The sequence below is a fragment of the Gossypium arboreum genome, chromosome 2 (genome assembly GCF_025698485.1).
Source record: "Gossypium arboreum isolate Shixiya-1 chromosome 2, ASM2569848v2, whole genome shotgun sequence".
Lineage (NCBI taxonomy): Eukaryota > Viridiplantae > Streptophyta > Magnoliopsida > Malvales > Malvaceae > Gossypium > Gossypium arboreum.
Window position 1 is genome coordinate 31,935,792 of NC_069071.1, and position 14,795 is coordinate 31,950,586.

Here is a 14,795-nt window from a genome sequence, read left to right on the forward strand (position 1 = left end):
TTCCTTTTACACAAATTTAGCCGAATATACATAGTATTCATACAAATCCACATATTTTATTTATTTCACATTTTAGTCCCTCAATTTACAAATCTCACAATTTAGCCTATTTTACTCAAATTCATCAAAAATTTAAAGACAAAACTTAGTAATCTAACACATATCTTTCATTTACTATCATCAAACTTCATAAAGCTCACATTATCAACAATGGCATAACTCAAAATAATTAGCAAAATAAAAAATTTGGGCATGGGCTTGTTAGATTACTAAGCAACGATTACAAAAATGTAGAAATTATCAAAAATCAAACAAAATCCATACCTTAATCACCAATCAAAGTGTCGAAACCCTAACTTTTGTTTTCTCTCTTATTTTCTTGATATATTCGGCCATATGATGAAAGAATGAAACAAACATCATGTTTTGTTTAATTAATAAACATTAATACTTAGTTTACCATTTTTCCCTTACATTAAAACATTAATAAACATTAATATCAAGGCCATTAATGTCCACTCATATGTTCAATGGTCAAATAACAACTTAAGGACCTCTCAATTATAATGACATATCAAATAAGCACTTTAACAATTAGATGGCCACTTTTACATTTTACGCGATTAGGTCCTTTTTCAAAATTAAACACAAAAAAAAATAAAATTTTCATATGAAACTTTCACGGACATAAATTCACATATTATAAGAACGAAAAATAATATTAAAATATTCTGACTCAGATTTGTGGTCCTAAAACCACTATTTCGACTAAAGTCTAAACTGGACTGTTACAGTTCTCCCCCTTAAGGATTTTCGTCCCCGAAAATCTTACCGTTGAACAGATTCAAATATTGCTGCCTTATAATATCTTCAGGCTCCCATGTAGCCTTTTCAACACCATGTCGATGCCACAATACTTTTTCAAATGAAATTTTCTTAGTTCGCAGTTCTTTAATCTTGCGAGCTAAAATATGAATTTGTTCTTCTTCGTAAGTCATATTGGACTGAATCTCAATCTCAAACGGAGAAGTCACATGCGAAGAATCGGATTTGTATCGTTGAAGCATCGAAACGTGAAATACATTGTGAATCTTTTCTAGATCTAGTGGCGACGATAATCTATATGTAACTGGTCTGATACGCACGATAATCTCATATGGTCCGATGAACCTTGGACTCAATTTGCCTTTTCTACCAAATCAGAGTACTTTCTTCCACGATGAGACTTTCAAAAACACTTTGTCACTGATCTCAAATTCAATGTCTTTTCTTTTCAAATCTACATAAGATTTATGTCGATCAGAAGCTGCTTTCAAACTATCTTGGATCAATTTTACTTTCTGTTTACTCTCTTTTATCAAAACAATCCCGTGAATCTTATTCTCACTGAGCTCAGTCCAATACAAAGGTGTACGGCATTTGCGACCATATAAGGCTTCGTATGGTGCCATTTTAATACTCGATTGAAAACTATAATTGTAAGCGAATTCAATCAAAGAGAAATTTTGTTCCCATGTACCTTCAAACTCAAGAATGCAACATCTCAACATATCCTCAAGTATATGAATAATCCGCTCGGATTAACCATCTGTCTGCGGGTGAAAAGCAGTACTGAAGTGCAATTTCGTACCCAAAGCATCTTGCAATTTCTTCCAAAATCGCGATGTAAATCTCGGATCTCTGTCTGACAAAATAGATAATGGCACACCATGCAATCTCACAATATCAAAAATGTATAACTCAACTAACTTATCAAGTGAGTAATTGGATTGTATCAGAATAAAATGGGCTGATTTCGTCAATCGATCAACTACAACCCAGATTGCATCTCTTTTTCTCGGAGATAGGGGCAAACTCGAAACAAAATCCATCGTCACTCTATCCCATTTCCACTCCAGAATCATAATTGGCTGTAACAAACCAGAGATATTTCAAACTCTTATGATCAGAATATACGTGACATTTCTTACCAAATAGATAGTGACACCAAATCTTCAAAGCAAATACGATCGCAGCTAACTCAAGGTCGTGCGCCGGGTAGTTCTTTTCATGTGGCTTTAACTGTCTCGAAGCATAAGCAGTGACTTTGCCTTCCTGCATCAAAACATATCATAGGTCGTTCAGTGAAGCATCACTATAGATCACAAATTCCTTACTCGATCCAGGTTGTACTAACACTGGAGCTTCAGTCAATAGGGCTGTAACACCCCTAACCCATATCCATCACCGAAATAGGGCTAAAGGCGTTACCGGACAATTCCAATACATTTAGCATACATAACTCAATCATAGAAGCAACAGACATCATTTATCAATACAGAGTCCCTTATATAGGTCATCGAGACCTTAAACATGCTTTAAAAAGGGTTGGGACAAAACCGAGTTTATACAAAATTTTTCCAAAACAAAAGCATCTTTCTGAGTTATACAGGTCATACGCTCGTGTGAACAGGCGTGTGCCTCACACGGCTTTAGACACACCCGTGTAACTAAGCCGTGGAAAAACAGGGCATACATACTGGCTTAACCACATGGCCACAAGACATGCCCGTGTGCCTTGGCCGTGATCGACACTGGCTTGGGTTACACGGCTGATCACATGCTCGTGTGTCTAGCCCTATACCCTTTGATATGGCCACACACACCCATGTGCCAAGGTTGTGTGCCTCACACGGCCACCAGACATGCCCGTGTGTCTAGGCTGTACTCAAGTCTGACTTGATTAGCTTCGTTACAACAGACACACAGTTGAGACACACGCCCATGTGCTCAACCATGTGGGGTGAGAATTAGACTTGGTTTAAGCCACATTTCCCACCTAATTCAAGCATACCAAATCATTAACATTTTGCATACATTTATAAGAAACCAAAGCAACCAATTTGTACATATTTCATATCATTCAATTATCATTCAATTCACTACTTAATTTCATGACTAAAACATACCTAATCAATGTACTAAAATCACCACAACATACATAAATTACCAATACACAAACTCATCACCTTATCACCTATTTCAAACCACAAAACTTGCCAATTCAACATTCCATATTCAAACCATCACATGAACTTTATAACATCATATTTCTTACTTATCAAACATCACAATTAGACCAACTTAATCAGCCATACATACCAATATATACAAGCCAAGTCTCAAGGCTAATACTCAATCACTAAACATACCAAAAAGACACAAGCCTATACATGCCATATACCATATATACAACTCTCAAAAAGGTACCAAAATAGATGTCCGATATTGTGATTGATGTCGCTGACGATCCCCGGATCCAAGCTAGTTTAATAACACTGTAAAACAGAGAACATTACACACAGTAAGCTTTGAAGCATAGTAAGTTCGTACTAAATATAATCAACATTTTATAATACAAAACATCATCTAATAGACACTTAGTAGTTCTCAAATCATTCGTCAACTCCATCCCAAATCATTAATATGTTCATACTACTCATCAAGCTTTGTACACATAGCATCATCTACCACATAGGTTTCTTACATACCTGAACCTTCTCGTATTTATTCATTTTCATTCTCAACTCCTACTCAAATACATTAACTCTTTTCATAGTCTTCCCATGCTTTAAGAATTCACATACTTAGTACTTTAATGATTAGTGAAAGTTAGAACAATCCCGCACACTTAGTGGCATCTCAAATAACTGAAGTTATCTCAGTATCGCACACTTAGTGCCATTTATAACCGCAATAAATTTTAAATAGCACACTTAGTGCCGAACATATTCGATTTATCATCTGACATAAACCATAGTAAAATATCTATTCAATTCATGCATTGTCAAGGTATTAAAACATAAATATAACATTATTTATCACGTACGAACTTACCTCGTACTCAGAATTGTCGACTCAGATTATCTACCCTATAACCTTCGATTTCCCTCAGTCTAAGTCTGAATTCCTCTTTTCTTAATCTATATATATATTCAAAATTAACCTATTAATTCACCAAATCATTCAAATCAATCCACAAACATATATTTAAGGAATTTTACAATTTAGCTCTCACATTTTCACATTTTGACATTTTAGTCCTTATTTAACATAAACACAAAATACACATAATTTCTTTTTATACATATTAGACCGAATATTCACTTAGCTCATACATGCCGATATATTTTATTTCTTTCACATTTTAGTCCTTCAATTTCTCATTTTCACAGTTTAATCGCTAATATGCATTTTTACTCAAAATCACTTTACAAAACATGTAAATCAAGCACTAAGCTTTCATAGTTCATCATTTAACATCACAAAACTCATGAATTCATCAATGGCATCTCATCAAATCATCAACCATTTCATGAATTTAAGCATGGGCTAGCTAGAACACTTAACAACGATCACAAAAACATAGAAATCATCAAAAATCGAACAAAATTCATACCTTAATTGAGCCAAGCGTGCACCGAATATATAAAAGCTTCAAGCCCTAATTTTTCTTTCTTATTTCGGTGGAAGAACATTAATTTTGAAGCAAATTTGAACTTTGTTTTAATTATTAATACATTATTTCATGTTTTACCATTTTACCCCTTTTTAAAACAATAAAAATTCACTTAATGGTTGGCTATTTATGTCAATCTCCACTAACTATGGTCAAATTTCAACGTAAGGACCTCACATTTCACAATGCATATCATTTAAACACTTTCAACATCTAGCACACAGCTTTTGCATTTTACACGATTAAGTTCTTTCTTTTCAAATTAACCACTCAAACGTTAAAATTAACACACCAAACTTTCAGACATACTAATTCACATATTATAAACACAGAAAATAATATTAAAATAATTTTCCAACCTCATATTTGTGGTCCCAAAACCACTATTCTGACTAGGCTTAAAACTGAACTGTTATAATTCTCCCCCCTTAGAGATTTTTGTCCCCGAAAATCTTACCGTTAAACAGATTTGAATATTATCATCTCATAGCATCTTCAGGCTCCCATGTGGCTTCTTCAATACCGTGTCGATGCAACATTACTTTGACTAACAGATTTTTTTTTTATTTCGCAACTCTTTAACTTCGCGAGCTAAGATACGGATCTGCTTTTCTTTGTAAGTCATATCAGACTGAATTTCAATCTCAGACGGGGAAATCACATGCAACGGATCAGATCTATATCATCGAAGCATTGATACGTGAAATACGTCATGAATCTTTTCTAACTCTGGTGGCAATAACAATCTATATACTACTGGGCCAAAACGCTCAGTAATCTGATACGACCCAATGAACCTCGGACTCAATTTGCCTTTTCTACCGAACTGAAGTAATTTCTTCCATGGAGATACTTTCAAAAACACTTTATCACCAACCTCAAACTCAATGTCTTTTCTTTTCAAGTCTGCATAAGATTTCTAACGATCGAGAGCTGCTTTCAAACTATCTCGGATCATTTTTACTTTCTCCTCAGTTTCTTTTATCAAATCAACCCCGTGAATCTTATTTTCGCTAAGTTCTGTCAAATACAAAGGTGTATGACATTTGCGACCATATAAAGCTTTATAGGGTGCCATTTTAATGCTGGACTAAAAACTGTTATTATAAGCAAATTCAATCAATGGTAGATATTGTTCCCACGTACCTTCAAACTCAAGAATGCAACATCTCAACATATCCTTGAGTATTTGAATAATCCACTTAGATTGACCGTCCACTTGTGGATGAAAAGTAGTACTAAAGTGCAATTTAGTACCCAGAGCATCTTGCAACTTCTTCTAGAATTGTGATGTGAATCTCGGGTCTATGTCTAATACAATAGATAGTGGCACAACATGCAATCTCACGATATCAGAAATGTATAACTCAGCTAATTTATCAAGTGAGTAATCGGATTGAATTGGAATAAAATGAGTTGATTTCGTTAATCGATCAAATACAACCCAAATTGCATCTTTCTTTCTCAGAGACAGGGGTAAACCCAAAACAAAGTCCATTTTCACTCGATTCATTTCCACTCCAGAACCATAATCGGTTGTAGCAACCCCGATGGCACTTGATGTTCAGCTTTAACTTGCTGACAAATCAAACATTTAGACGCAAACTCAGAGATATCTCTTTTCATTCTGAACCACCAATAATGTTGTTTCCGGATGCACAACATTTGCTTTACCCGGATGATAATCTATCACAAGTTCATACTCTTTTAACAATTCAAGCCATCTTCTCTGACGCAGATTCAAATCTTTCTGAGTCAATAAATACTTCAAACTCTTATGATCAGAATATACGTGACATTTCTCACCAAACAGAGAGTGGCGCCAAATCTTTAGAGCAAACATAATCACAGCTAACTCTAGATCATGTGTCGGATAGTTCTTTTAATGTGGCTTCAACTGCCTTGAAGCATAAGCGATGACTTTGCCTTCTTGTATTAAACACATCCCAGACCAATCAATGAAGCATCACTGTTGATCACAAATTCTTTACCCTATTTGGGTTGTATTAAAACCGAAGCTTCATTCAACAGAGTTTTCAACTGATCAAAACTATTCTGACACTTTTCAGACCACTCAAACTTCACATCTTTCTGAAGCAGTTTTGTCAAAGGAGTCGCAATCATCGAAAAGCCTTGTACAAATCTGCTATAATAACTAGCATGTCCTAGAAAACTGCGGACTTTAGAGACATTCCTTGGAGGTTTCCAATCCAAAATAGCTGAAATTTGCTCGGATCAACTCGAATACCAGAGGCTGATACAATATGACCCAGAAAACCAACTTCTCGCAACCAGAATTCACATTTACTGAACTTCGCATAAAACTATTTATCTCACAGAATCTGTTGCACTAATCTCAAATGCTCAGCATGTTCGGATTCATCATGTGAATAAATCAATACGTCAGTAGTGAATCGACAACAAATTGATCTAAATACGGTATGAAAATTCTATTAATCAAATCCATAAAGTTAGCAGGTGTGTTAGTCAATCCAAAAGGCATAACTAAGAATTTATAGTGGTCGTACCTTGTTCGGAAAGCAGTTTTCGGAATGTCTGAGTCTTTCACTTGCAACTAATAATTGCTTGATCTCAAATTTATTTTTGAAAACACAGCAGCTCTTTTCAACTAATCAAATAAATCATCAATTCATGGTAGAGGATACTTATTTTTTATAGTCATTTTGTTCAACTAGTGATAACCTATACACATTCTCATCGTACCGTCTTTCTTTTTCATGAATAAAACCGAAGCACCCCAAGGTGAAAAACTTGGTCTAACAAATCCTCTATCGATTAATTCTTGCAACTGTAACTTTAATTCTTTCAATTCGGTCGGAGCCATTCTATACAGAGCTATCGAAATTGGAGTAGTACTAGGTACCAATTCAATGCCAAATTCAGCTTCTCTAACAGGAGGTAATCTGTAACACCCCGAACCCGAGACCGTCGCTGTAACACCCCATACCCGATACCATTGCCGGAGTCGAACACGAGCTGTTAACGGACTTAATTCATTAATTAAACAGCTCATACAATTCATTTTAAAATTTCCAGACAAGCTGGCTAACTGCATCACAGTCGCTTTAAAAATCATATCTCGAGTTACGAAACTTGAAATCCAATTCGTAAATTTTTCCTGAAACTAGACTCATATATATATCTACTAATTTTTTCTAGAATTTTGGTTGGGCCAATTAGTACAGTTTATTAGTTAAAGTCTCCCTGTTTCAGGGTTCAACTACTCTGACCTCTGTGTATTACGAATCAGATATCTCCCTGTACAGAGCTTCAATGACTATGCAGTTTGTCTCTAATAAAACTAGACTCAATAAGGAATCTGTACGTATAAAGTGTGATTTCTAATTATCTTTGTAAAATTTATGGTGAATTTCCAAAGTCAGAACAGGGGATCCAGAAATCACTCTGGCCCTATTTCACAAAAATTTAAACATCTCATAAAATATAGCTCATATACCTGTTTTGCTTATTCCATATGAAAATAGACTCATCAAGCTTCGATTCCATAACTTATTCATTATTTAATTCCATTTCTACTATTTTTAGTGATTTTTCAAACTCACATCACTGCTGCTGTCTGAATCTATTTTATGGTAAATTTTACCTATTTCATGGTTTCCATGGATTAGCTAGCAATTTGACATACATAATACAAATATGATCATGATTAGCCATTCCAATGGCTAATCATTACCAAGCATTTCTATTTCCATACCACTCAATAACCATATCATAAGACCATATATACAAAATGATTATAATGCTATACATGCCATACTCAAAATATACAAGCCATTATGCCAAGATGGTATACGGATAGTGTGAGCGTGCCTCCGACCGCTTTCGATTTCCGAGCTGGCTTGTCAACACTACAAGGAATGAAAAGGAGGAGTAAGCATAAATGCTTAGTAAGCTCACATGCAAATAGCAAGTAACATAACCATATAAGCAAACATAAAACATCATTTGCATAATCATCACCAAGACATTCATATCACCTTTTCATTTATCATCTTACCATATTGTTGTTATATTGAGTTTTCAACCCGAGGGTTAAGTACATACCTGTTCAAAGTATCCATTTCACAACACTTACCAATACGTCCCTTTCATCTTGAGTATTCCTCCATTTGAGTAGAACTTTACCCGTTGAACACATCGAATATAATTCGGATACATGGATAACTTGCACATAAGTGCCACATATGTAGCCAAGCTACCATGTAACCCGCCCATAAGTGAACTCGGACTCAACTCAACGAGCTCAGGCGTTCGCATCCATAAGTGAACTCGGACTCAACTCAACGAGTTCGGATGCCTAGTTACATCTCACGAACTCGGACTCAACTCAACGAGTTCGGACATTCGCATCCATAAGTGAACTCGGACTCAACTCAACGAGTTCGGATGTTGAACCATCCTAGTGACATGTCACTTGTATCCTAATCTATTCCTAAGGTTCAAACGGGCTTTTCCTCGAACACTTATTCTTGCCGTCTTCCGTAGAATGCCAAATCAATACTCGGTAACAATTATATTTAACAAGTAGCTCACATAATTTACACATTATTTGAAATTAACCACAAAGCATACATTTCATAATGAAATTCAGCATAACACATAATTAATATCAATAACTTAAAAATAACAATTATGCTACATTATTTACACATGAACTTACCTCGATATACTTAAAATGGCTATTTTTACCATTTCGCCCACAACTTGGTATTTTCCCCATTTTAGCCCGAATTTCAGTTTTCCTTGCTCTATCATTTAAAATATAGTCTAATTAGGACTCACATTATTCAAATTGACCCAAAATCATATTTTGGTAAAATTACAATTTTGCCCCTAAACTTTTGCATATTTACACTTTTGCCCCAAAGCTCGTAAATTAAAATTCAGCCTATTTTCTTATGTTTTATGACATTCTGATCATTTTTCCCTTCTATGGCAACATCAAATTCTCACTCTAACATGTACTTATGACTATTAGGTATTTTTACCGATTAAGCCCTTTTGCTCGTTTTCACTTAAAACCGAGTAGCACAAGTTGTCTAACATAATTTAAAACCTCATATTCTATCATAAAACACCAAAATACACAAATTTCACCTATGGGTATTTTTCCAAATATAAACCCTAGGTTAAATTATTGTTAGCATAAGCTAAATCCACTCTAGGGACTCCAAAAACGTAAAAATCATTAAAAACGAGGCTAGAACGGACTTACAATCGAGCTTGGAAGCTTGAAAACCCTAGCCATGGTTTCTCCTTGCTATATTCGGCCATGGGGTTGAAGATGAGCAAAATTGGCTTTTAATTTTGTATTTTAATTCATTTTACCCTAAATGACCAAAATACCCTTACTACTAAACTTTCCAAAATTCCATCCATGTCTAATTTTTGTCCATAGACTTAGAAATTGGTAAAATTACTCTTTAAGGACCTCTAATTAATAATCTAATTCAATTTTATGCAAAATACTTCTAGAACACAAGTTTTGCAATCTATTCAATTTAGTCCCAAATTTCAAATTAAGCACTTTATGCATAAAATTTCTTCACGAAATTTTCACACAATCATGCAATCATATCATAGACCTTAAAATAATCATAAAATAATTATTTATATCTCGGATTTTGTGGTCACGAAACCACTATTCGACTAGGCCCAAAATCGATATTACAACTCTCCCCCTTCGTGGATTTTCGTCCCAAAATCTTACCGAAAAGTGGTCTTCACTTTTAATCTCATATTTGGTGTCAAGAACTTGCACTTAGACTGTACCTCCAATACATCTCTTCAATTTCTCATATGATCTAAAAGCTTACAGTCTCAACTCTCAACTGTTCTTAAATTTTCAACCCTTCTTAATTTCCCATGATATCATGACATAAAACCCGAATCTCAACTTGATTTAATGGAGACTGGAATTCCAAGAAATCCAACAATCAAAGAGACCTGAAATTCCATGAATCTGATGAGTAGGAATTCATTCAATACAGATGTGATTTATAGATCTCGCCAAACATTTAACAATAGGATACATCACATTTTCCTCTTTCCGCCATAGAAATAATTCTGATATGGCCTCAAGAATAATCCTTCTCATTTCCATCCCAATATCAACATTGACAAGGATAATTTTGATAGATCCCAATGCTCGGCTTTAACCCCTTTAACAACTCCGATTTTATGTAACATCGGATGCTCTAAACTATCACATTACCTCACTGTCTTGAAACACATCACAATTCATACAACAATACATTACTGAAAGTCAGGAAGTCTTTGCTCAATGTAGACTAGTCTAGTTCAGACGCTTCAGTTACCAATATTCTCATCTATCCGAACTCTGTCAACATGTAATAAACTTTTTAGCTTTCACAAGATGGAAACCTTATCATTCGTAGTGACTTTAACTTAATATTCAACTCTTTCTATTAAATATACACTTCTCGTTCAAACTATTTACTCTTTTATCCGTACAAAATGAAATTCTATTATCAGACTTGGGAAAAATAATCCTGACATAATTGTCACATGAAATCTTTCAAATAAATAATTTACCATACCGACTAAAACTCGCGCTTTTATCACCTATGCCTTTACTGATGTCAAATCCTTACACAGAAATTAGAAAAAATCCCAATACTAAAATCACCACATTACCAAGATCAAATTAGAAGTATAGTCATATTTGACATGATTATCACGAAGTGAAGAACGATTTTGAACATGAGTCGTAATTGACAAATTATGGAACAAAGATAACAAGAAAACCGAATAAAGAAATCCAAGATAGAGAAACCCAGAATAAAGAAATCCAGAATAAAGAGATCCAGGATAAAGAAACCCAAGATACGATACTATGCCGAGAATCGAAAACCAAATTCATAGAGAAAATACAGAATACCTCGATAATTCTTCAAAGAAAGAAAGTCCAAAAGAAAACATCATTTAATCCCATCGAAATCAAATATAACAAGATCAATAAATCTTCCCATACATATATATCGATGAAGCATCAAGTAGAAGAAATAGAATCATAATATCATATGAATTCTCTCATCAATTCTTATCAGACGAAATGAAATAGAATACCCGATGAAATAGAGCAATATAAATTATAAACCAGTCAGACTACCAATGCTTTCATCCAACACCTAATTAGAAGACATTCCCATATAACAAGAATTTCTTCAGAAGATCAATAGCCATAGAAATATTTCTGAGAACGGGTGAACACATAGAACATCTCAAAAGAGACTGCTAAATCTGTCCGGTCATAACTGTCACACTCAGATAATTCACATTTGAAATATCATTTCCCCAACTAGTTCTCTGTCACAAATTTCATATTAAATCATTCACTAAAGAATGTCGTTCTGAATAAATTTCGATTTACACTTTTCTCGACCTTGCACTTGAGTAATTCGATTTACCAAAGAGAATTCCTTCTCTAACTGGGACAAGGCATAATTCCAATAATCTTTATATCAATCGAGATACTTTCGCTCGACTTTACTTATCAGCTCATTTTCAATCTCGAATCATACTTATAATTATTCTATCATCGAACTCTTTGGGTTCTCAACCGAAACTTATTCAATACAAATCTCATGAAATTCCATTATAAGTACCACTGTGGTAAGGGGGAGGGGTTGTAGGACCTCTGACTCGACTTTCTTATACATACACATATGACACAACTTCCATCATCATAGTAACATCATCAAAATCATGTCATTCATTCTGTTGGCTTACACCAATTTTCCTATTGTCCCATTTAGACAATATACTTATGCATACATTCTATGTTTTCTAGACAGCTTTACTTATCCATTCATTTAATTAAATTAATTCATGCTCATGACATTATATAAGGCCAAACAAACATAAATATTTGCATCACAATCACAACTTTCATTTCGTGCATCATCATGTACATATCATTACAATCATACAATTCAGTCCAACAATTTAACATAGATAAGCTCATTTCATTATAATCCTTTACCTCATAAAAAAATTGTATATCATTAACATTCATCAACATTCAACGTCCAATCAAGACAAGGACATTTTCATTCAGTATTATGATATTATGACCTTTATTCATACCTCTACTACTTTTTATTTATTCCGTTCATCTTATCAAGTAAGCCACATACACTACATCATATGAGCATTAAGCAAATATGAATATTTATCACAACATGAACTTTCATCTCACATATTATCACATATGTATCATAAACCTTTATTCATACTTTTCTGAACCGAGACTTATCATAATCATAATTTTACTCAAATACCTTTACTTAACATTGAACATGGTTGGCGCAGCTCGGTTGGAGAGTACCCTGTCTAAATAAGACGGTACTTATACGCGTCGGAAGACATCACACTATCACGATCGCTGGCATGTATAGCTAAACTTTTACACATGCTAGGTTAGTCCGAGAACCGACTAAACCTGCTCTGATACCACTAAATGTAACACCCCATACCCGATACCATTGCCGGAGTCGAACACGAGGTGTTAACGGACTTAATTCATTAATTAAACAGCTCATACAATTCATTTTAAAATTTCCAGATAAGCTGGCTAACTGCATCACAGTCGCTTTAAAAATCATATCTCGAGTTACAAAACTTGAAATCCAATTCCGTAAATTTTTCCTGAAGCTAGACTCATATATATATCTACTAATTTTTTTCTAGAATTTTTGGTTGGGCCAATTAGTACAGTTTATTAGTTAAAGTCTCCCCTGTTTCAGGGTTCAACTACTCTGACCTCTTTGTATTACGAATCAGATATCTCCCTGTACAGAGCTTCAATGACTATGCCGTTTGTCTCTAATAAAACTAGACTCAATAAGGAATCTGTACATATAAAGTGTGATTTCTAATTATCTTTGTAAAATTTATGGTGAATTTCCAAAGTCAGAACAGGGGATCCAGAAATCGCTCTGGCCCTATTTCACAAAAATTTAAACATCTCATAAAATATAGCTCATATACCTGTTTTGCTTATTCCATATGAAAATAGACTCATCAAGCTTCGATTCCATAACTTATTCATTATTTAATTCCATTTCTACTATTTTTAGTGATTTTTCAAACTCACATCACTGCTGCTGTCTGAATCTATTTTATGGTAAATTTTACCTATTTCATGGTTTCCATGGATTAGCTAGCAATTTGACATACATAATACCAAATATGATCATGATTAGCCATTCCAATGGCTAATCATTACCAAGCATTTCTATTTCCATACCACTCAATAACCATATCATAAGACCATATATACAAAATGATTATAATGCTATACATGCCATACTCAAAATATACAAGCCATTATGCCAAGATGGTATACGGATAGTGTGAGCGTGCCTCCGACCGTTTCGATTTTCGAGCTGGCTTGTCAACACTACAAGGAATGAAAAGGAGGAGTAAGCATAAATGCTTAGTAAGCTCACATGCAAATAGCAAGTAACATAACCATATAAGCAAACATAAAACATCATTTGCATAATCATCACCAAGACATTCATATCACCTTTTCATTTATCATCTTACCATATTGTTGTTATATTGAGTTTTCAACCCGAGGGTTAAGTACATACCTGTTCAAAGTATCCATTTCACAACACTTACCAATACGTCCCTTTCATCTTGAGTATTCCTCCATTTGAGTAGAACTTTACCCGTTGAACACATCGGAATATAATTCGGATACATGGATAACTTGCACATAAGTGCCACATATGTAGCCAAGCTACCATGTAACCCGCCCATAAGTGAACTCGGACTCAACTCAACGAGTTCGGATGCCTAGTTACATCTCACGAACTCGGACTCAACTCAACGAGTTCGGACATTCGCATCCATAAGTGAACTCGGACTCAACTCAACGAGTTCGGATGCTGAACCATCCTAGTGACATGTCACTTGTATCCTAATCTATTCCTAAGGTTCAAACGGGCTTTTTCCTCGAACACTTATTCTTGCCGTCTTCCTTAGAATGCCGAAATCAATACTCGGTAACAATTATATTTAACAAGTAGCTCACATAATTTACACATTATTTGAAATTAACCACAAAGCATACATTTCATAATGAAATTCAGCATAACACATAATTAATATCAATAACTTAAAAATAACAATTATGCTACATTATTTACACATGAACTTACCTCAGATACTGAAAATGGCTATTTTACCATTTCGTCCACAACTTGGTATTTTCCCCATTTTA